The 23,988-nt window shown below is 39.9% G+C and overlaps 1 pseudogene; it reads left to right on the forward strand.

Moving 5' to 3' along the window:
- The first annotated feature begins 10,116 nt into the window (after positions 1-10,116).
- LOC138385903 (transcription factor SOX-13 pseudogene) lies at positions 10,117-12,912 on the forward strand (annotated as a pseudogene).
- The last annotated feature ends 11,076 nt before the right edge of the window (positions 12,913-23,988 follow it).

Raw genomic sequence — 23,988 nt, forward strand, 5'->3', positions numbered from 1 at the left:
ATGGGGAGGAAGAAGTAGATACATACTAATTTTGTCATTGCTCAAAGGGGGGTCAATACATGTAGTCTACAAAAGAACAGAAAAGAATAGGAAAAAAGTGAAAGAATAAGGGGAGTTAAGTAAAAGTTATAGTTTTAAAAGTAGCCAACAGAATAAAAATTTTTCAAATTTCTTAGCTTTAAGTAAGAAAAAGACATACACAACAAATAATTTTAAAACTGCAGTCCCCAACCCCTAGGCCAGGACTGGTACCAGTCCGTGGCTTATTAGGAACCAGGCCACACAGCAGGAGGTGAGCCACGGGAAGAGGGGGTGAGGGAATGAAGCTTTATCTGTATTTACAGCCACTCCGCATGGCTTCCATCACCTCCTGAGCTCCGCCTCCTGCCAGATCAGCAGCAGCATTAGATTCTCATAGGAGCACAAACCCTACTTAAACTGCACTTGTGAAAGATCTAGGTTGCATGATCCTTATGAGAATCTAATGTCTGATGAGCTGAGGTGGAGCTGAAGTAGTGATACTAGCTTTGGGGAGGGCTGCAAATACAGATTGCCATTAGCAATTCTGACAATTCTGACATGGCCTTATAGGTTCTAATTTCACAAAATAGCAATTAAAACTTGTTCAATTAAATGCAATTATCCAATAAATTGTTAAAAGCATACAAAGAATGGCAAATACAACTCATCTGAAACAAATATATATAAATTTTATAATTTATATAGCCATCATTAAATGTTTCAAGCATATATTTTCCTTAACATATGCAGTTGGCAAAATATTATACTAAAACAATTTAGGTCAATATCCTTAAAAAGCTTTAAAACTAAAACTAAACTAAAAATAGTTTTTAATTTTGCTTCAAATACTGTTAGAAGGGAAAGGAAAGGGAAAGGGAAAGGGAAGGAAAGCAAAGGAAAGGAAAGGAAAGGAAAGGGGAAAGGAAAAGGGAAAGGGAAAGGGAAAGGAAAGGGAAAGGGAAGGAAGAAAGAAGAAAGAAAGAAAGAAAGAAAGAAAGACAGACAGACAGACAGACAGAAAGACAGACAGACAGACAGACAAAGGGAAAAGGAAAGGGAAAGGGAGAAAGAAAATATAGGGCAAAAGTGTCATGACATTGGATTTGGCAATGATTTCTTGACTATAACACCACAGCACAGATAACAACAATTAAAAATATAGACAAATTGGACTTCATGAAAATTAAAAAATTTTGTGAATCAAAACATAATATCAACAGTAAAAAGGCAACCCACAAAATGGGAGAAAATATTCACAAATCATATATCTGATAAGGGATTAATATCCAGAATATATCAAGAACTTCTAAAACTCACCACTAAAAACCACCTGCACTATGGTTTGAATGTGTCCCCTGCAAAATTCAGGTATTGCCAATGTGACAGTATTAGGAGTTGGGACCTTTAAGAGGTGATTGGGCCACTCCTAACAGTAACCAAATATTAAAGTATTTAAGTCCTTGCAGAAGTTCAATAATTAAAGTCCAGTAATTACTGAAGTTCAGTTAAGTCCTTAATCAAAACCTTGAATAAACTGAAATACCTTTTCTTTCTTGTTTTCTAGATAACATTGTGGATGTCCATGGGCGAAAGCATAGCATGCTACTTACTCATTTTTAGGGTGTAAACTTAGTTGGTTTTATTTTACAGAACCACACTAAAATAATTTTATCAGCTTCTCCACAGCACAAAAGATTTGTGGAGTAACTTCCCTAAGAATCTCCTGGAAGGACAAACTTCCATGGTATGTCTTTATCAGTGCTCTCTCTCATTAAGTTAGTTTTTCTTTTCATCTACACTGCTTATAAATGGGTACTCAAACCACCTCACGCCAGATCCTTGAAGATATTCCTCTTCCTCTCAATGAGTATCAAAACCTTCAGTTTCAACCTTTATTTAAATTGCTTTGCTTTACATATAAGCATCTGCAAATCCTTTTTGAAAGTAGGCAAAGAATAAATAATATTCACAACAATTCAATTAATATTGTTCAAGGCTGTGAATCCAACAAATTACTATGGCTGAATTCAGCAAATTACTACGGCATAAATTTATTAATAAGTGTGTTGTTCAGTACAAAGTATAATTATGCACAGACTGACATTATCTAAAGTGGGAAAGACAATTTAGATCCTATGCCCATATGCTTTACTGTAAAGTAAGACTGGAACATAACACTATATTTTAACAGCCTATTTAAAAGCTTTTCTGACATATATCACATTACAATTGAAATAATGACTTAATGCTAATTAAATCGAGTGGTTGACAACTCAAAGTCAAGGCTAGAGCATTGAGCCTAGCCAAAAGACTAAATATCCAACTAAATCCTGATCTATCTTTCTCCCTTAGTCTCAAAGTCTACCTAAAAAGAAGACAGTGGCAATTGCCTTATTCTGTTGATAGGCAGAGCAGTTAAAAGTTCACATAATAACTAAATCCTTTATAAACTGATGTGTACACATTAACAAAAATGAAGGGAGGCCTATAAAGTATTATACACTGCTTTTGCCAATAAACCATTCTATAACGATCTAATGTATTTGTGCTGTAGTTTATTCTGACTTTGGTAACCCAGCTAAAAATTTACATTTCAGTCTCCAGAACAAATAGTAATTGTTTCCTTAAGTCACACTTAAACCTCCAGAGTTAAAATTCCTGGCTTTGGTTCATTATGAATCACACAAAAATTGTTCTTACCTTCACACCTTGAATGAGACCATTCATAAGGAATGTGTGTTGAGGAAATGTTTCATGTAGAACCTACAAAAAACAAACAAACATCAAGACAAATTTAAATGCAAGTTAAAGGAAAAGATTTCTGCCTCTATCGATGGCAGGCTACATAAAAAAGATGAACTCTGTAATGAAAAGTTACAAAATATCAATGAAATACACAAAATATCTTAAAAGTGCAAAGAGGCAACAAAATAGTGAGGCAAAATCTAAAGGCAAGAACCCAAAAAGGTAAGCCCAGCATTCAAAGTTGCTTTTGTTCACAAAACACCTGCAGTAAAATAAATTATTTATTGGCTACTCTCCTCAACTACCAACAACTTTAAGGGGCTACCATTCCCCCCAACCCGCACTCCCCCAGAGCAAACAGTTATACAAACTGTGGTATGGACCCAGCTTCATGATACCTAGGTAGTCAAAAAAACCTCAAGCCTTAAATTTGAATTATAGTGATTCTAAACAGGTAGCACCTCCAGATGCCTAGTAGAAAAAACCTAAAATCACTTCTGAAGACACTATACTCTGGGTTTCAAATCAACCATACAAATATATTTTTAAAATATAATGACCAACACACAAAGGTAACCATATACAAAAGGAAGTAAAGACACTATGAGCAAGAAACAAGCACCAAACAATAAAACAAAAATAAAACCAAAAAAACTGCACAAAAACAGACCCTCTTCAATTTCACATTTTGGAATTGCCCAATAAAGACTTTAAAATGAATATGCTTACTGTGTTCTAAGATATAGAAGACATGTTTGAAACTTTTGAACTAGAATCTACACAAAAGTGTCTAGCAGATTTAAAAGAGAACACAAAAAAATCCAGAGCAGAAAAAAATATATTAACTTAAGAAGTCAACAGGAGGCCGGGCGCGGTGGCTCACGCCTGTAATCCTAGCACTCTGGGAGGCCGAGGTGGGTGGATCGCTCAAGGTCAGGAGTTCGAGACCAGCCTGAGCAAGAGCGAGACCCCGTCTCTACTAAAAATAGAAAGAAATTATCTGGCCAACTAAAATATATATAGAAAAAATTAGCCGGGCATGGTGGCGCATGCCTGTAGTCCCAGCTACTCGGGAGGCTGAGGCAGTAGGATTGCTTAAGCCCAGGAGTTTGAGGTTGCTGTGAGCTAGGCTGACGCCACGGCACTCACTCTAGCCAGGGCAACAAAGTGACACTCTGTCTCAAAAAAAAAAAAAAAAAGAAGTCAACAGGTATGTTTAACATAAGAATAGAAACAGCTAAAGAGAGAATTACTAAACACTAACATAGGCTGTCTTAGTCTGCTTTGTGCTGCTGTAACAGAATACCTGAGTCCAGGTAACTTAAAATCAACAGAAATTTGTTGGCTCACAGTTCCAGAGGTTGGGAAGTCAAGTTAAGGGACCTACATCTGGCAAGGGCCTTCTTACTGCACCATTGCATTGCAAAAGGGCAAAAGAGAGCAAGAGGGAGCCAAACTTACCCTTTTATAAGGGTTTAATTCCACCCATGAGAGCAGAGCCATCATGGCCTAATCATCTCTTAATGGTCCCAACTCTTAATACGATTACAATGGCAATTAAATTTCAACATGAGTTTTGGAACAGACATTCAAACCATAGCATATGCCAAAAGAAAGTATCCAGTATGCAGTATGGAAAGACAAAAAGAATATAAAAAAGAGACACAGAGGATCTAGTAAGTCCAACATAGGTTCTAGTAAACTTGTTCTGTAAGGAGAATAAGGCAGAGATGATACTTTGAGAGCCACTGGCTGAAACTGTACCAGAACCAATGAAAGACATCAGTGAAGAGATTAAAATATCCTAACAAATTCTAAGGTGTATAAAAAGAAATATACACACTCACAATCAAATTAACACTGTAGAAAACAAAAGGCAAATTTTTAAAAGGAGCCAGAGAAATAAAGATAGACTGCCTTCAAAGGAGCAACAGTTAGTTAGACTTATAGCTTCTTAACAGCAACAAGAGACCGCAGACAAGGAACATGCTATCATCAATGAAGTGATGAAAACAAAACAACTACCAAGCGGAATTTGAAATTAAAAACACAATACCATTACATTAGCACCCCCAAAAATGAAATACTTAGGTACAAATCTAACAAAATATGCATAACATCTATATGAGGAAAACTATAAAACTGATAAAAGAAATCAAAGATAAATAAAGAGCTAGCTATTCCATGTTCATGATAGAGACTCCATATTGCCAAGATGTCAGTTCTTCCCAACTTTATCTATAGATTTAAAGCAACCCCAATCAAAATCCCAGCAAGTGATTTTGTGGATTTCGACAAAATGATTAAGTTTATATGAAGAGGCATAAGACCTAGAAGAGCCAACAGAATATTCAAGAAGAAAAACAAAGTTGGAGGACCAACACTAACCTGATTTCAAGACTTACCATAAAGCAGGAGTAATCAAGGCAATGTGGAATTGGTGAAAGAATAGACACATAGATCAATGAAACAGAATAGAAAGCCCAGAAATACACCCACATAAAAACATAGTCAACTGACCTTTGACAAATAAGTAAAGGCAATACAATGGAGAAAAGACAGTCTTTTCAATAAACTGTGCTGGAACAACTGGACATCGATACACAAAAAAGTGAATCTACACACAGGCCTTGCACCCTTAACAAAAATTAACTCAAGATGGCTGGGCGCAGTGGCTCATGCCTACAATTCTAAACACTTTGAGAGGCGGAGGCGGGAAGACTGCTTGAGGCCAGGAGTTCCAGACCAGTCAGAGCAACATACCAAGACCTTGTCTCTACAAAAAATAGAAAAATTAGCTGGGCATGGTGGCACAGGCCTGTAGTCCCAGCTTCTCAGGGAGCTGAGACAGGAGGATCACTTGAGCCCAAGAGTTTGAGGTTGCAGTGAGCTATGATGACTTCACTGCGTTCTAGCCCAGGCAACAGAATGGGACTCTGTCTCAAAAAAAAAAAAAAAAAAAAAAATTTAACTCAAGATGGATCATAGACCTAAATGTAAAACCCAAACTACAAAATTCCAATAAGATAACATAGGAGAAAAATCTAGATGACCCTGGGTTTGACTATGACTTTTTAGATACAACACCAAAGGTACAATCCATGAAAGAAAAATTGATAAGCTGAATTTCACTAAAATTAAAAATTTCCACTCTGCGAAAGATACTGTCAAGAGAACGAAAAGACAAGCCACAAACTGGAAATATTTGCAAAAGACGTACCTGATATAGGACTGTTAACTAAATTTTACAAAGAACTATTAAGATTCAACAATAAGAATCCTAACAACCCAATTAAAAAAGGAGCCAAAGACCCTAAAAGACAGTTGTGCTGCTTTGGTATTTACCCAAAGGAGTTGAAGAGTTATGTCCACACGCAAACCTGCACACAGATTTTTATAATAGATTTATCCATGATTGCCAAAACTTGGAAGCAACCAAGGTGTCCTTCAGTAGGTGAATAAATAAACAAACTGTAATACATCCAGACTCTTGCTAAAAAGAAATTACCTATGAAACCATTAAATGACATAGAAGAACCTTAAATGCACATTAATAAGTAAAAGAAGCCAATCTGAAAAGGCAACATACTGTATTGCATGATTCCAAATAGCTGACACTCTGGAAAAGACAAAACTATGGAGACAATAAAAAGATCAGTGGTTGTCAGGGTTTGAGGAGGGAGGGATAAATAGGCAGAGCAAAGAGGATATTTAAGGCAATAAAAATGCTTTGTATGATACTATCTATGACGATGGATACATTCATTTTACATTTGTCAAAACTCACAAAATGTATAACAGAACACCAAGAGTAATCCTAATGTAAATTATGGAATTTGGGTGATAATGGCCTGTCAATGTAGGTTCATCAACTGTGTCAAATGTACCACTCTGATGGGAGATGTTGGTAACAGAGGAGGCTGTGCAAGTGTAGGGGTAGGGGATATTTGGGAAACCGCTGTACCTTACTCTCATTTTTGCTGTGAACCTAAAACTGCTCTAAAAAAATAAAGTCTTTAAAACAATGAAATTAGAATCCAATCAAATTACTTCCAACATTTCCTCTAAAACATTACTTTCAACATTTGGAAAAAGTTTGTCATCTCTGCTTTTAGCACTTGAACTCTACTTGTACAGAAGAAAAACAAATAAAGGACACCAAACATATACAGTGAAATAATAAGGTTCTCAGAAAAATCTTCCAAAATAACAAATTCCATCGGATACAGAGACATAGAAATTTTCTTTAAAGAAAAAACTAACACAAATCAATATTAGAACTGTTCAATAACTTAATCTGTCACATGCATCATGAAATTATGGTCAAACACAAAACACAAAAGTCAGCATTTTTTAAAAAAAACATTTCTCTCATCAAGAGTATGCCAGTTCTTAATCCATTGTCTCTCAGCCCCACATTCTCCCTTCTATGCTCTACTCAGGCAGACCAAGTCTAAGAGCCTATAGACATTTCTCAGTGTCCGCTTGCCCACTGGCTTCCCCTTAGCTTCTGTCAGTGGGAAACAGAAGGTCAGGGGAGTGCTGGTGAACACTGCCCCAACAATTCCAGGGGTGTCCCTCATGCTGTCAAAGGGGCAGCAGTGCTAGTCCTTCCCTACCCCTACTTCAGACCTGCCCTATATCGACTCTACATGGAACATTATGCAAACATGCGTTCTCTGCACCTAGGAATAAGAGACAATCTTTTTAATTTGGCAAAACAATACCCACGAATGAACGATAGATTATATATTTATGTGTTTATTGAGCTGCACATTAAACTAAATAGATCTAATGGAATCTCTGGCAGTATGGGGCCATTTCTGGGCAATCAAGCCACCATGCAGGCAATTCCTCTAAAAACTTTCAATATGTACTTTTAAAAACTTTTCCATTGCTTCCTTTACCTCCCTCTCAAAAAGAACACAGTGAAATCTTATTGGAGAAATAAGTAAAACAAGCCCATAAATTCTTCCTTAAAAAGAATTTTTAAAAAATTTTTAAAAAATTTTAAGGCTTTTAAAAAATTTTTTAAAAGCCTTTTTTTTAAAAGGCTAACCTTCACAAATTAAAGCAGTTGTAAAGAAAACAATATACTATATTCAGACTATTATGGTAAGTATAAAACCCAAAATAAAGTATATAAATAATTTAACTACAAAAGACAACTATTATGGGGATAAAGTAAACCTAATGAGAATAGGTGTGCTAAATATTTCAGATAAGATCAAGGCTTTCATTTTTAACATCTCTCCACACAAAAACAAATCTCTGGGGAGATATCTCTTTTAGTTAAACATGAAATAAAATGGCATTCCTTATTATTTTTTAAAAAAATAACTTTAGAAAGTTTTGAGAATTGATCTGTCTTCCAATACAGCATAGCTTAGAAACATCTGCATGGATGTAAACATTATATACAAATATACACACAGCTGTGGTTCTCCATTTCTACAGATAGAAAAAATATGAAATTAAATTTATAGTATCCCTGGAAAGCCAAGAATAAAAAGGCACTTCTCAGCTAGGTGTGATGGCTCATGCCTGTAATGCCAGCACTTTGGAAAGCCAAGGGAGGAGGACCACTTGAGGTCAGGAGTAGTTTGAGGTCAGCCTGGGCAACAAGCAAGATCCCGTCGCTACAAACAAATTTAAAAATTAGCTCGGTGTGGGGATGCACTCAGAGGCTGACACACTTAGTTACTCAGGAGGCTGAGGCAGGAGGATCCCTTGTGCCCAGGAGTTCAAGATTACAGTGAGCTATAATGGCACCACTGTACTCCAGCCTGGGTGACAGAGCGAGATCCTGTCTCTAAAAAACTAATTAATTAAAATAAAAATATGTGGACATAAAAAAGGCTTCAGCCAAGGCAATTTTGAGGAAGAACCACACTACAGAACTTATACAAGATATTACTACAGAAATTAACACAGGATTGTGTGGGCACAAGGACACATAGATAAATAGAATAAAATACAAAACTTAGAAACAAGTTCGTATGTACATGGTTGCCTGATTTATGATGGAGTTGACACAGTACAGCAGGAAAAGAAGAATTTTTTCAATTAATTATGCTGGTTCAACTATATATTCTTATGGAACCAAAATTAACTTTAACCCCTACCAAATGCAATGATCTTTTCTAGATGGACGATAAATCTACATGGGAACAATATACCAGTAAAGCTTTGGGGTAGAAAAAGGTTTCCTGAACAAGATTTTTAGAAGGCATTAACAATAATGAAAAATTAGCTGAACACACAAAAATTAAATTTAAAGTTAGTGTCAACAAAAGACACTAGTCTGGGCATGATGGCTCATGCCTGTAATCCTAGCACTATGGGAGGCCAAGGCAAGAGGATCGCTTGAGGTCAAGAGTTTTAGATCAAGCCTCAGCAAGAGCGAGACCCCATCTCTACTAAAAATGGAAAGAAATTAGCCGGGCAACTAAAAATATAAAAAATTAGCTGAGTGTGGTGGTACATGCCTGTAGTCCCAGCTACTCGGGAGGCCAAGGCAGGAGGATCACTTGAGCAGGGAGTTGTGAGGTTGCTCTGAAGCTAGGCTGACACCACCATAGCACTCTAGTCCGGGCAACAGAGTGAGACTGTCTCAAAAAAAGAAAAAAAGAAAGAAAGAAAGAAAAAGACACTATTAAAAGATTAAAAGGCAATCCAAAGATGAGGAAAAGATATTAGCAATAATAAATATATGTGTTTGTATAAACACACACATATACACGCCAAAAAAGAATTTGTATCCAGAGTATATAAAGAACACCTACCAAAAATAAGAAAAAGGCAAACAATCCAATTTTTTAAAAATGGATGAAACACTTGAACTGAACTTCATAAAAAGATAGTCACATGGCCAATAAATATGTAAAGGAGGTTAACTTCATTAGGAATATGCAAATTAAGACCACAATGTACCCACCAGAATGGCTAAAATGACATATAAATTGTTGATGAAGCTATAGAGCCTGCCTGGTTGAATGGTAAACTGGTTCAACCACTCTGGAAAACTTCTGGCAGTACATACTGAAATTGAACACAACCCTGCATTTTACTCCTACATACATACTCCAAGAAATATCACGGCAGCAATATTTCTAATAGACAAAAACTGGAAATCCATCAACAACAGAATGAATTTGTGTCAACAGTCTCCAAGATCACCTCTAAGATCAGTAATTCGCTAAAAGGATTCAGAGGACTCAAAAATCGTTATATTTACAGTTTATTACAGCTTAAGAAGACACAAAGCAAAACAGCAAAGGGAAAAGGGACATCAAGCAAAGTCTGCAGGAACCAAGTCCATGCTTCTAAGAGCTCTCTCCCAATGCGATCATGCAGGAAGTATTTAACTCCTCCAGCAATGCCATGTAAAGTATTGTCTACTTGGGAAGTTCACTAGAGCCTAGAAGTCCCAGACTCCAGCCACCCATACATCCCTGGCCGAAAGATGCTGCACATAATCACAGAGGAGACTTTGAGAGAATCTGGCAGAAGGCAAAAGATAGGAAAGAACTGAAAATGGCCTGAAGTTAGAATGCACTTTTAACTCACATACAGATCCATCAGTGGAGAGTGGAAACTTCCCTGGCTTGAGGTGTTTAACCATAATCTCTAACCAATCTTTGGCTGATCCCCAAATTATGGACATAGAGATCCCAAGGGGCAAAGCTTAAAAGTAAAAATAAGAAAAAAAAGAAAAACTGAAAAGAGACACCAGCAGCTATATATTGCACAGAAGACTTCATAGATTTAGTACAAGCAAAACAAAACAACTTTTGGGGGAGGGGGTTTCCAAAGTTGCAAAAATATTAATATATTATCTAAATATACAACTTTCAACAAAAAATGATGAGACATACAAAGAAACAAGAATATATAACCCACTCAGGAAAAAAGGCAGTTAATAGAAACAGTTTCTGAGTGTCCCGAGATGTTTACTACAGCAGACAAAAACTTCAAAGCAGCTATTATAAATATGTTCAAAGAACTAAAGGAATTGACATTTAAAGAATAAAGAGGGCCGGGCCCGGTGGCTCACGCCTGTAATCCTAGCACTCTGGGAGGCCGAGGTGGGTGGATCCTTTGAGCTCAGGAGTTCAAGACCAGCCTGAGCAAGAGCGAGACCCCATCTCTACTAAAAATAGAAAGAAATTATATGGACAGCTAAAATATATATAGAGAAAAAATTAGCCGGGCATGGTGGTGCATGTCTGTAGTCCCAGCTACTCGGGAGGCTGAGACAGGAGGATCGCTTGAGCCCAGGAGTTTGAGGTTGCTGTGAGCTAGGCTGACGCCACGGCACTCACTCTAGCCTGGGCAACAGAGTGAGACTCTGTCTCAAAAAAAAAAAAAAAAAAAGAATAAAGAATCTCAGGAAAGCATGAGAATTATTCAGTAAATAGGCAATTTCAATAAAAATATAAAAATTATAAAAAAAGAAATCTGGACATTCTGGAGTTGAAAAATTAAATAATCAAAATGAACAATTCACTACAGGGACACAACAGAGGATTTACAAAGACAAAAGAAAGAACCAGTAACCTTAAAGACAAATGAACAAATTCTTCACCCAGAAGAATAGAGAAAAAAATTGGCCAAAAATAATGAATAGCACCTCAGAGATCTATGAGACATTATCAAGTGTAAAAACACATATGTAATGGGAGTCCCAAAAGGAGAAAAGGAGCAGCAAAAGTGTTTGAAGAAGTAATGGTCAAAAAAATTCCCAAATTTGATGAAAAACAATAATCTACAGAATCAAGGAGCTCAGTAAACCTCAAGTAAAATAAACACAAAGAGATCTACACCTAGACACATTATAGCACAAACTGTAGAAAGACAAATAGTGGAGTGCAAACCAGTGGAGTACCTGCTGCAGCTGCTGTACAGCACCCCCCCCCCCAGGGGTGAAGAGGCCTGGGGCCATGGCCGCCCACCACCCCCTGCAGGAACCCTCCCAGCCCCTGAACCTGACAGCCAAGCCCAAAGCTCACGAACTGCCCAACACCTCCAGCTCCCCCAGCCTGAAGATGAGCGGCTGTGGCCCCCGCCCCCCCAGCCACGGGGCCCCCACGCGGGACCTGCAGTCCAGCCCCCCCCCCAGCCTGCCTCTGGGCTTCCTTGGTGAAGGGGATCCTGTCACCAAAGCCATCCAGGATGCTCGACAGCAGCTGCACAGCCACGGCGGGGCCTTGGAAAGCTCCCCCAACACCCCATTCTGTAAGGACCTCATCAGCCTGGACTCGTCCCCAGCCAAGGAGCGGCTGGAGGAGAGCTGTGTGCACCCGCTGGAAGAAGCCAGGCTGGGCTGCGACATGGACGGCTCCCACCACTTCCCGGAGTCCTGGAACAGCAGCCACATCAAGAGGCCCATGAACGCCTTCATGGTGTGAGCCAAGGACGAGCGGAGGAAGATCCTTCAAGCCTTCCCGGACATGCACAACTCCAGCATCAGCAAGATCCTCGGCTTGCGCTGGAAGTCCATGACCAACCAGGAGAAGCAGCCCTACTACGAGGAGCAGGCGCGGCTGAGCCGGCAGCACCTGGAGAAGTACCCCGACTACAAGTACAAGCCGCAGCCCAAGCGCACCTGCACCGTGGAGGGCAAGCGGCTGCGCGTGGGCGAGTACGAGGCCCTGATGAGGACCCGGCGCCAGGACGCCTGCCAGAGCTACGCCATCCCCCCGCAGGCCGGCCAGGTGCAGATGAGCCCCACACATGTCCTGTACCCGTGGGTGGCAGGCATGCCCCTGGCACAGCCCTTGGCGGAGCACTACGTCCCCCGGAGCCTGGACCCCAACATGCCTGTTATCGTCAACACCTGCAGCCTCAGAGAAGAGCGTGAAGGCACAGATAGGCACTCGGTGGCCGATGGCGAGATGTACCGGTACAGTGAGGACGAAGACTCAGAGGGCGAAGAGAAGAGCTACGGGGAGTTGGTGGTGCTCACGGACTGATCCCGCTGGGTGGGCCCAGCCCCTTCTGGGGACAGACCCCACCCCAACCCCATGGGCACAGCCAGCCAACCTGGACTATGTTGGTACTTGGCCTTGGGTGTGCCCTGGAGATGGGCAAAGCTGTGCACTTGTAGATATGTTCATGAGGGGAGAGTCCCCCTCCCAGCCACACCCTCGGGCATACCTGAGGAGCTGTCACCTGCTGGGCAGGCCCTGCATTGGTGATGGGCTGAGCTGGCTGAGCTCCGCGGCCCTTGGGGCTCACAGCCAGGGGACACTGGATGGCCCTCGCTCCTGCAGGTCACCCGTGGGGATGTGGCAGCTACAGACCTGTCCTCTTGGGGTCACATGCTGTTTCCATTCTTGTCCTGGCTGGACCAGCCACTGTGGGACCACCACCCCCTCCCACACACCCCCAGATCACTCCGCTATCACCAGGATCACTTTGTGCAAAGGGTCTGGCTGTCCCTCACTGTCTTTATCTCTCTCTGCCAAGCCCATTGTGCCTCTGGCTGTTCTGTGTGTGTGTCTGTGTCTGTGTCTGTGTATGCATGTGTGTGTGTTTTCATCTGTTCCTTCATTGCACAAGATATTAAGTGCCCACTGCGTGCCAGGCACTGTTGCTGAGTTCCTGTGGCTGTGTCTCTTGATGCCACTCTTGTTTCTCTGGGGGGCCTCTTTCTGTGCTTCTCTTTGTCCCCAGATTGCTACCTCTTTGTCAGTCTGGGTGTCTCAGGTTCTGTGTGTTCCTTGTGTGCATTTCTCTCTCTCTCTTCCTTGTCTTTCTGCAAGGCCCTCTTTCTCTCTTTCTCTTTCTCTCAGTGTCTGTCCCTGCCCCTCTGATGCCCTCTGGGTCCCAGCAGGCCCCTGGTCTGCCCCTGGGCCCACCAGCCTTCCTGCCCCGCTCCTGCCCGCCCCTTCACTCCCTCCCTGACTCTGCCTGTCGGTTCCCACGGAGCCACTTTTAGCTCTGAGCAGCATGGCAATGTGCCTCAGCCTCCAAGGGGCTGTGTCCTGGTGCCCCAGCCCTAGTCCCCACCTGATCACAGGAGGACTGATGGTGCTGCCTTACTGCCAGAGACAGGGGCCCTAGAGACCTGGCTCCCTGCTGGCAGCTGGTCTCCATTCTGCCCTCATGAGCATGGGGTGGGGGCTCCCCATTCTAGGGAGGGGTGATGAGAAGGCTCATCACCCTCTCCCACCTGGCCCTGGCCCTCCGCCACTCTGCACTAGGGACTGGGTCTCAGATTCACAAGTCTTTCCCTAAGGAAGCCAAATCCCACTGGCATCTAATGCCCAAGATCTGGAGCAGCCCTCAGACCAGGGCAGAAAAGGAACCCCAAATCCCACAGGGCCGGATGTGGCGTCTGCCCCTGCCCCCATCTTCTCCCCTCCCCAAAGCCCCCATTTCTTTCCAGGCTGTTTCTTTTTTTACTACTGTAAACATAGATAGTGCTTTGTTTTGTTAATAATAAGATGATGAGTAACTTAACCAGCACATTTCTCCTGTTTACACTCGGGGGATTTTGCTTTGTTTTGTTTTCTGATGGCATAATAAAGACAGATCATTTGTGGGGGGGGGAGGGGGGGGAAGCACCAAGAGAAAAAAATGAATTACCACATACAGAGGGACTGATCCACTATGCTGTAAAGGGATAGATAATAAATATTTCATAGTCCATATTGCAACTACTCAACTCTGCCACTGTAGCACAATAGCAGCCAAATTCTATGGGCATGGTTGTTGTCTAGTAAAATTTTATTTATGGACTCTGACATCTGAATTTTATACAATTTTCATGTGCCACCAAATACCTCCTTTTGATTTTTTACCAATCCTTTAAGTATGTAAGAACCATTCTTAGCACACAGACATCACAAAAGCAGGCAGTAATGGTCATAGCACCATTAGAAAACTATCAAAACCACAAGGTAAGCCTAGAACACCTTCTGATTCCAGAAAGCAAGACAGTCTCCATGTGCCTGTAGTTAGAAAATTTACTTTACTTCTTTTTCACGTGAAGAGCAAATTACTCAACAAAGTCCCTGTGTACTGTGACAAAAATGCCTAGCAAGCAGTCCTATCCCATTCCGGCCACTCCAACTCCTGAAAGGAAACAATGATTAAGTGAAGGATACAGGAAAACTGGACAGCAGAGCAAATAAGGGACTGATGAGAGAAGCCATAGCCGCTGAATGAATGAATGGACATATATGTTGAAAGTCAGGAAGAAGGGATGAGAAAATTGAATGTGGCAGGAAAGCGTTCAGAGAGCATTCCTTGGATCATCACCACATGAAAGGGCAGTATAGTAGGGGATACTGAGTCCTTGAATCTCTAGCAGGCTTTCAAAGTCAGCTAATAAAAAATTCTTTACTTACAGGAACTAACATTAAGTGTGTCTTCGGGTAGTATATCTTCATTGAAATAAGTGCTTAATTTAAATATATCTGAAGACATTTAAATTAGCTTAATCAGATCACTTCATTTAGAATAAACTGAGGTTAGGGCATTTAAGAGGATGCACATTTTGACCATAGCGTAGAATGTCAAGCAGGAACATAAGAGAGAGGTCATTTTTATGTACAAACTACTACTATTATCATTACTAATACTAGAATGTAAGGTCACTGTGTAAGGCCAATTTTATAAATTTGCTAAATTTAGATCAAGGGAATATGGGTGTCCATTTTACTAGTCTTTAAAATTTTTGTAGTTTTGAGATTTTTCAAAAAGAGTCAAGTACAATTGTTATTAAATATTCAAACTTGCAAATTTCTCAATGTCTAACAATACTGTTGTTTAAAGCCATTCAATAACAAAACGTTTGCAAAATGGAAAGCACTTCACAAAGTTTAAAAGAAAAACAAAAGAACCATTTAAGCGCCTAACAACTCAAAAAAAATCAAAAGGCCCTTAACTTATCAGCACAACCTTCAAAAACTACCATTTTTCACTAGTCCTACACCAACAGAATAAGCAGGTCTACTAACTCAGCAATACTCCTCCCAGGACACTATAGAATGATGCTAGCAACTGTGTACTCTCACACCTAAATGCTCATTGTAACCAGATCTCTGCAAGCAGCATTATCTGAGTTATCTATTCAGAAAATGCAGAGGTAGTAGTAGAGCAGCATTTTAACTGCCTCTAAGACTACATTCCAGGGTCTACCAGTGAGACAAAAACCCTAGAAAAATTATCTCCTTTGGGTAGTTACAAGATGCATCAGAACAGCCAAAGGATTTCAACTGCCTGGAAGGAAGTTTTGGAATTTCTGACAGGGCATCAAATATATTAAGGTATTCTTTCTTCATTTCAATCTGAATTTTTCCAAATCACAGGATTACTTCTACATTAATAAAACTGCTGAACCACTACAATAGACTACAAGCAACTGACTACAAAACTCTCAACTTCATAACCTAAAGGAGTTGCCAGGAGGGGGAATCAGAGAATAGGAGAAGGAGGGAAGGGTGAGAAAGGGAAGGGGGAGGACAAGGAGAAGGTGGAGGATGAGGGGAAGAGGAGGAGAGGGGAAAGGGGAGGAGAGGGAGGGGAAGGAGGAAGGGAGAGGGAAAAGAGGAGGAGAAGGGGAGAGGAAGGAGGGGGAGAAGGAAGGGGGTAGAAGGGGGAGAAGGGTAAAGGAATGTATGTTGGTAGAAATGTAAAATTGTGCAGCCTCTATGTAAAACAGTTTGGCAGTTCCACAAAAAATTAAAAATGGAGAGTTCTTGGAGGAAGATGGTAGAATAGAAACCTCGAACACAAACACCTAATTCAACAACTATCCATGCAAGCAAGCACCTTCAGAAGAACCAAAAATCAGGTGAGCAATCATACTACCTGGCTTTAACATTATATCAAGGAAAGAGGCACGTAAGAGGGCAGAAAAGACCATCTTGCATTGCCTATGCCAACCCTTCCCCATCCCCCGGCAGCACCCCAGTGTAGAGAGAATCTGTGTGCCTGGGGAAGGGAGAGTGAAGTGATTGTGAGGCTTTGAATTGAAACTCAGGGTCCCCATGGCACAGGGAAACACAGCACAGGGCAGAATTCTGCCAGTGCCCACAGAGGGAACATTTTGACCAACCCCGCCAGAGAGAAATCCTCCACCTTGAAGCCTGAGTTTCCATTAGCCGCCCCCCCACCACCACCACCAGCAGAAAAAAAGAAATGTAGGGCCTGGACTAAATGCGTAAGGCAGTCAGGCCAGAAGTGCTGCAGTCCTTGTGTTAGAGTAAAAGGCTAGGAGACAGCGCCAAAACTGGATACAGGAGCCTACAGAGTGGGTACAGCTGTTAAAGTAAACAACCCTCAGGCAGAAGCTAACTAAGGGGGCTGATAACCGAAGGCAAGAACCTACTGCAACCACCTTGTCAGCTATCTCTGTCACTCTACCTGTACTTTGGCTAATTATAGTATCAGTTGCCCTGTGGTTTTAAAATTCGTCCACCCTTGATATTGCCATGACAGTTCCAAAACAACCATATAACCACATAAACTATGAAAATGAAAAAGAACCCAATTCTAGAAATTACTACCAAAATTCTTAGTAAAAGCCAACTCCTTAGCCTTGAATATTCCTCCCTTCAGTAAGACTTTGAGAGATCAAAAACCACTTTCTCCTGGGGCAGCTGCTCTTTTCAAGCCTGCCTGCTCTCTTCTCTTGAGAGCATACATTGGCTTTCAATCTTTTGATAAAACACTACTTGCTTGGCTTACATGGTGCATCCTGAAATTCTTTTCTCCTAAAGATCACCAAAAACCTGGAAAAACCCTCCACTTGGAGGCTGCTAACACTTGGGCAATTCCTGTCACTGTGCTGACTCAAAGCAAGTGGACTTGGGGTACACATGATCCAGTGAGACAATAGCTGCAGCAGCCAAGCCAGTGCCTGTGTCACCCCTCCCACAATTACAGGCAGTATGGCTCAGGAAAGGGAGGAGTTTCCATTTGAGGAAAGGACAGGGAAGAGCTCAGAGGATTTTGTTTTGCAACTTGGGTACCAGTTCAGCCACGGTAAAATAAAGCACCGAGCAGACTCCTGAGGCCCCTGAGTCCAGGCCTTGGGACCTGGATAGCATTTCTGCACCCATGCTGGGCCAGAAAGAAACATGCTGCCTTGAAGGGAAGCACTCAGTCCTGGCAGGATTCACCTTATGCTGACTAAAGAGCCCTTGGACTTTGAATAAGCAACAGAGGTAGCCAGGCAATAGTCACCACTGGATTTGGGTGAGGCTTCACCGGCTTCAGGTGTGATGTGGTGCTGGTGGCCATGAGGCAGTGCCCACGTCACTCCTCACCAAACTCCAGCAGCCCAGCAGAGAGAGTGAGGGAAGAGAGTGAGAGAATTTGCCTGGTAATCCAGGGAATTCTCTTATATCTTATCCAAGCTCATTAAGGCAGTACCACCAGGAGTCTGCAAGAATCACAGCATTACTGGGCTTGGGGCACCAGTGCCCCACAGCTGCAGTGATCAAAGACTTACACCACAATACTCAATTCCCTTTGAGTATCTGGAAAGCCTTCTCAATAAGGACACGTTCGAGCAAGCCCAGACTGTAAAGATTAAAATAAATACCTAATTCTTCAATGCCCAATCCTTAACAAGCATGAAAAACATCCAGGAAAACATGACCTCACCACTTGAACTAAATAAGGTACTGGTGACCAATCCCAGAGTCATGGAAATAGGTGAGCTTCCAGACAAAGAATTCAAAATAGCTGTCCTGAAGAAGCTCAATGAAGCTCAGTTCAAGACGACACAGAAAAAGGAACTCAGAAGCCTATCAGGGAAATTTAACAAAGAAATTGCAACAATAAAACTCAAGCAGAAATTCTACAGCTTAAGAAGTTTATTGACAAACTGAGAAATAAGCATCACAGTCTCTCAACAGCAGAATTGACCAAGCAGAAGAGAGAACTAGTGAGCTCGAAGATAGGCTATTTGAAAATACATAGAAAAGAAAAAAGAATAAGAAGGAAGCACACCTATAAGATCTAGAAAACAGCCTCAAAAGAGCAAATCTAAGAGTTACTGGCCTTAAAGAGGAGGTAGACAGAAAGAGATTGGGGTAGAAAGTTTAGCAAAGAAATAACAGAAACCTTTCCAAACCTATAGAAAGATACCAATATTCAGGTACAAGAAGGTCATACAACAACAAGCAGATTTAACCCAAACGAGGCCACTGCATGGCATTTAATAATCAAGTTCCCAAAGGTCACAGATAAAGACAAGGTCCTAAGGGAAGCAAGAAAAAAGAAAAAAACAGCATGTAAAGGTGCTCCAATAGGTCTGGCAGCAGATTTCTCTTAGAAACCTTACAGACCAGGAGAGTGTGGCATGACATACTCAAAGTGCTGAAGAACAAAAACCTTAACCCTAGAATATTATATCCTGCAAAAATATTCTTCAAACATGAAGGAGAAATAAAGATTTTCCCAGATAAACAAAAGCTGAGGAATTTCATCAACACCAGATCTGGCCTACAAGAAATGCTAAAAGGAATTCCTTCATCTGAAAGAAAAGAACATTAATGAACAATAAGAAATCTTACGAAGGTATACGACTCACTGGTAACAGTAAGAAAACAAATATGGAATATTCAGTTGCTGTAATTGTGATATATAAACCACGTATGTCTTGAATAGGAAGACTAAAAGAGAAACCTATCAAAAATAACAATATTTTCAGAGATAGTATAAAAAGATAGGGATAAAAACATCAAAAAGTTAAAATGCAGGGGAAGATGGAGTTAAAGGATGGAATTTCTGTTAGATTTTTCTTTGTTTGTAAGCAGAGTTGTCATGTTTAAAATAATTGGTTATAAATGTTTTTTTTTGCAAGCCTCACAGTAACCTCAAATCAAAAAACCTACAACAGATACACAAAAAATAAGAAGAAATTAAAACACACTACCAGAGAAAATCACTTTTAATAAAGGAAGACAGGAAGAAAGAGAGGACCACAAAGCAACCAGAAATAAAATAACAACATGGCTGCAGTAAGTCCTTACCTATCAATAATAACATTGGATGTGAATGGAGTAAACTCTCCAATCAAGAGACACAGAATGGCTGAATGGATAAAAAGACAAGAGCCAACTATATGTTGCAAGAAACACACTTCACCTATAAAGGCACACATAGACTAAAATAAAGAGATGGAAAAGATATTCCAAAATAAAGGCATGGAAAAAAGATATTCCATGAAAATGGAAACCAACAAAGAACAGGTGTAGCTATACTTTTATCAGGTAAAATAGATTTTAAGACAAAAACTGTAAAAAGAGACAAAGAAGGTCATTATATAATACGGAAGGAGTCAATTCAGCAAGAGGATATTACAATTTTAAAATATATATGTGCCCACAACTGGAGCACCCAGATATATAAAGCAAATATTATCAGAGATAGAGAGAGAGATAGACCCCAACACAGTCATTATTGGAGACCTCGGCACTCCACTTTCAGCATTGGACAGATCATCCAGACAGAAAATCAACAGTGAAACATTGGAATTAATCTGCACTATAGACGAAATGGATGTTAATAGAGATTTACAGAACATTTCAACCAATAGTTACAGAATTCACATTCTTCTCCTCAGCTCATGGATCATTCTCAAGGATAGACCATATATTAGGGCACAAAACAAGTCTCTAAAAATTCAAAAAAAATTGAAATTATACCAAGTATTTTCTCTGACCACAGTGGAATAAAACTAGAAATAAATAATAAGAGGAACATTGGAAAGTATAAAAACGCATGGAAATTAAACAATATGCTCCTGCATGACCAGTGGGTCAATGAAGAGATTAAGAAAGAAAATAAAAAATTTTTCAAAACAAACAAAAATGAAAATATAATATATCAAAACCTATGGGATAAACTAAAAGTAGCAATAAGAGGACAGTTTATAACAATAAATGCTTACATCAAAAAAGTAAAAAAGCTTTAAAGAAAAAAACCTACTATTGCATCTCCAAGAACTAGAAAAACAAGAGCAAACTGAACCCAAAATTACTAGAAGAAATAATATAAAGATCAGAGCAGAAATAAAAGAAATTGAAACCAAAAAAATACAAAAAGATCAACAAAACAAATGTGGTTTTGATAAGATAAACAAAATAGACACTCCTTAAACCATACTAACAAAAAAAAAAAGAGAGAGAGAAGACCCAAATAAATAAAATCAGAGATGAAAAAGGAGACATCACAACTGACACTGCCAAAATCCAAAGGATCATCAGAGACTACTATGCGCAACTACATGTCAATAAATTGGAAACTGTAGAAGAAATGGATAAATCACTAGACACACACAAAGTACCAAGATTGAACCAGGAAGAAATCCAAAACCTGAATAAATGGATAACAAGTAATGAAATAGGAGTAATGAAAAGCCTCCTATCAAAGAAAAGCCCAGGACCCAATGGCTTCACTGTTGAATCCAACCAAGTATTCAAAGAACTAATATCCTACTTATAAACTATTCAAAAAATAGAGCCTGAGGGGACACTCCCAAACTCATTCTATGAGGCCCATATCACCCTGATACTAAAACCAAAGACATAACAAAAAAAGAAAATCATAGGCCAATATCTCTGATGAACACAGAGATGCAAAAATCCTCAACAAAATACTAGCAAACAGGATTCAACAACACATTAAAAAGATTATTCATCATGACCAAGTGGGATTCATCCCAGGAATGCAAGGATGTTTCAACATATGCAAATCTATCAATGTGATACATCATATCAACAGAATGAAGTGCAAAAACCAGATGATCATTTCATTGATACTGAAAAAGCATTTGATATAATTTAACATGCCTTCATGATTAAGAAAACTCTCAAAAAACTGGGTATACAACCAACTTACCCCAACACGATAAAAGCCATATATAACAGACACACAGCTAGTATCATACTGAACAGGGAAAAACTGAAAGCCTTTCCTCTAAGATCTGGAACAAGACAAGGATGCCCACTTTCACCACTGTTATTCAACACAGTACTGGAATTTCTAGCTAGAGCAATCAGACAAGAGAAAGAAATAAAGGGCATTCAAATTGGAAAGGAAGAAATAAAATTATCCTTGTTTGCAGACAATATGATCTGATATCTAGAGTAACCTAAAAACTCCACAAAAAAACTATTAAAATTTATATTCAGTAGGCGGTGGCTCACGCCTGTAATCCTAGCACTCTGGGAGGCCGAGGCGGGTGGATCGCTCGAGGTCAGGAGTTCGAGACCAGCCTGAGCAAGAGCGAGACCCCGTCTCTACTAAAAATAGAAAGAAATTATCTGCACAACTAAAACTATATAGAGAAAAAATTAGCCGGGCATGGTGGCGCATGCCTGTAGTCCCAGCTACTCAGGAGGCTTAGGCAGTAGGATCGCTTAAGCCCAGGAGTTTGAGGTTGCTGTGAGATAGGCTGACGCCACGGTACTCACTCTAGCCCAGGCAACAAAGCGAAGACTCTGTCTTAAAAAAAAAAAAAATTTATATTCAGTAAAGTTGCAGGATACAAATCAACACACAAAAATCAGTACTATTACCATATGCCAATAGTAAACAATCTGAAAAGAATCCAAGACATTAATTCCATTTACAATAGCTACAAATAAAATACCTAGGAATAAACTTAACCAAAGAAGTGAAAGATTTCTATAATAAAACTATAAAACATTGATAAATGAAGTTGAAGAGAACACAACAAAATGGAAAGATATTCCATGCTCATGGATTGGAAGAATCAATATTGTTTAAATGTCCATACTACCCAAGACAATCTACAGATTCAATGCAATACCCATCAAAATACCAACGACATTCTTCGCAGAAACAGAAAAAATAATCCTAAAATTTATATGGAACCACAAAAGACCCAGAATAGCCAAAGCCATCCTGAGCAAAAAGAACAAAACTGGAGGAATCACATTATCTGACTAAATTATACTTCAGAGCTGCAGTCATCAAAACAGCATGGTAGTGGCATAAAACTGACACACAGACCAATGGAACAGAATAGAGAACCCAGAAATAAATCCACATATCTAAAGCAAACTTATTTTTGACAAAGATGCCAAGAACATACAGTGGGGAAAGGACAGTCTCTTCAGTGAATGGTGCTGGGAAAACTGGATATCCATATGCAGAAGAATGAAACTAATCCCTTATTTCTCCATATACAAAAATCTAATCAAAATGGATTGAAGACTTATATCTGAGATCTGAAACTATGAACTACTAAAAGAAAACATTGGGGAAACACTTCAGGACATTGTCCTGGGCAAGAACTTCTTGAGTGATACGCCCAAAGCACGGGCAACCAAAGCAAAATTGGACAAATGGGATCACATCAAGCTAAAATGCTTCTACACAGCAAAAGAAACAAGCAACAAAGTGAAGAGATAACCCACAGAATGGGAGAAAATATCTGAAAACTACCCATCTGACAAAGGGAATAACTAGAATATAAAGTGAGCTCTAACTCAATAGACAAAAATCAAATAATCCAATTAAAAATGGGCAAGGGATCTGAATAGTCCTTTCTCAAGAGAAAACACACAAATGACCAATAGGTGTATGAAAAAACATTCAACATCATTAGTCATCAGAGAAATGCAAATCAAAACTACAAGATATCATCTCATCCTAGTTAAAATGGCTTCTATCAGAAAGACAGGCAACTACAAATGCTGGGGAGAATGTGGAGAAAGGGGAACCCTCATACACTGTTGGTGGGAATGTAAATTAGTGTGACCACTATGGTAAACAGTACGGAGGTTCCTCAGAAAACTAAAAATAGAACTACCCTTTGACCCAGCAATCCCACTGCTGGAAACATATCCAAAAAAAGGGAATTCAGTATACTGAAAGATATCTGCACTCCCATGTTTACTGCAGCACTATTCATAATAACCAAGACATGGAATCAACGGCCATAAATGGATAAGCGACTTAAGAATTGTGATACATATACACAATGGATTATATAGCCACAGAAAAGAATGAAATCCTGCCATTTGCAACAACATGGATGGAAGTGGAGAACATCATGTTAAGTGACATAAGCCAAGCACAGAAAGACAAATCTTGCATGTTCTCACTCATACATGGAAGCTAAATATTAAAAAAAAAAAATTGATCCTATAGAGACAAAGAGTAGAATGACAGTTACTAGAGGCTAGGAAGGATAGTGGAGAGGGAAAGATAAAGTGCGGCTGGTTAATG

Source organism: Eulemur rufifrons, chromosome 7, assembly GCF_041146395.1.
Source record: "Eulemur rufifrons isolate Redbay chromosome 7, OSU_ERuf_1, whole genome shotgun sequence".
Classification (NCBI taxonomy): domain Eukaryota; kingdom Metazoa; phylum Chordata; class Mammalia; order Primates; family Lemuridae; genus Eulemur; species Eulemur rufifrons.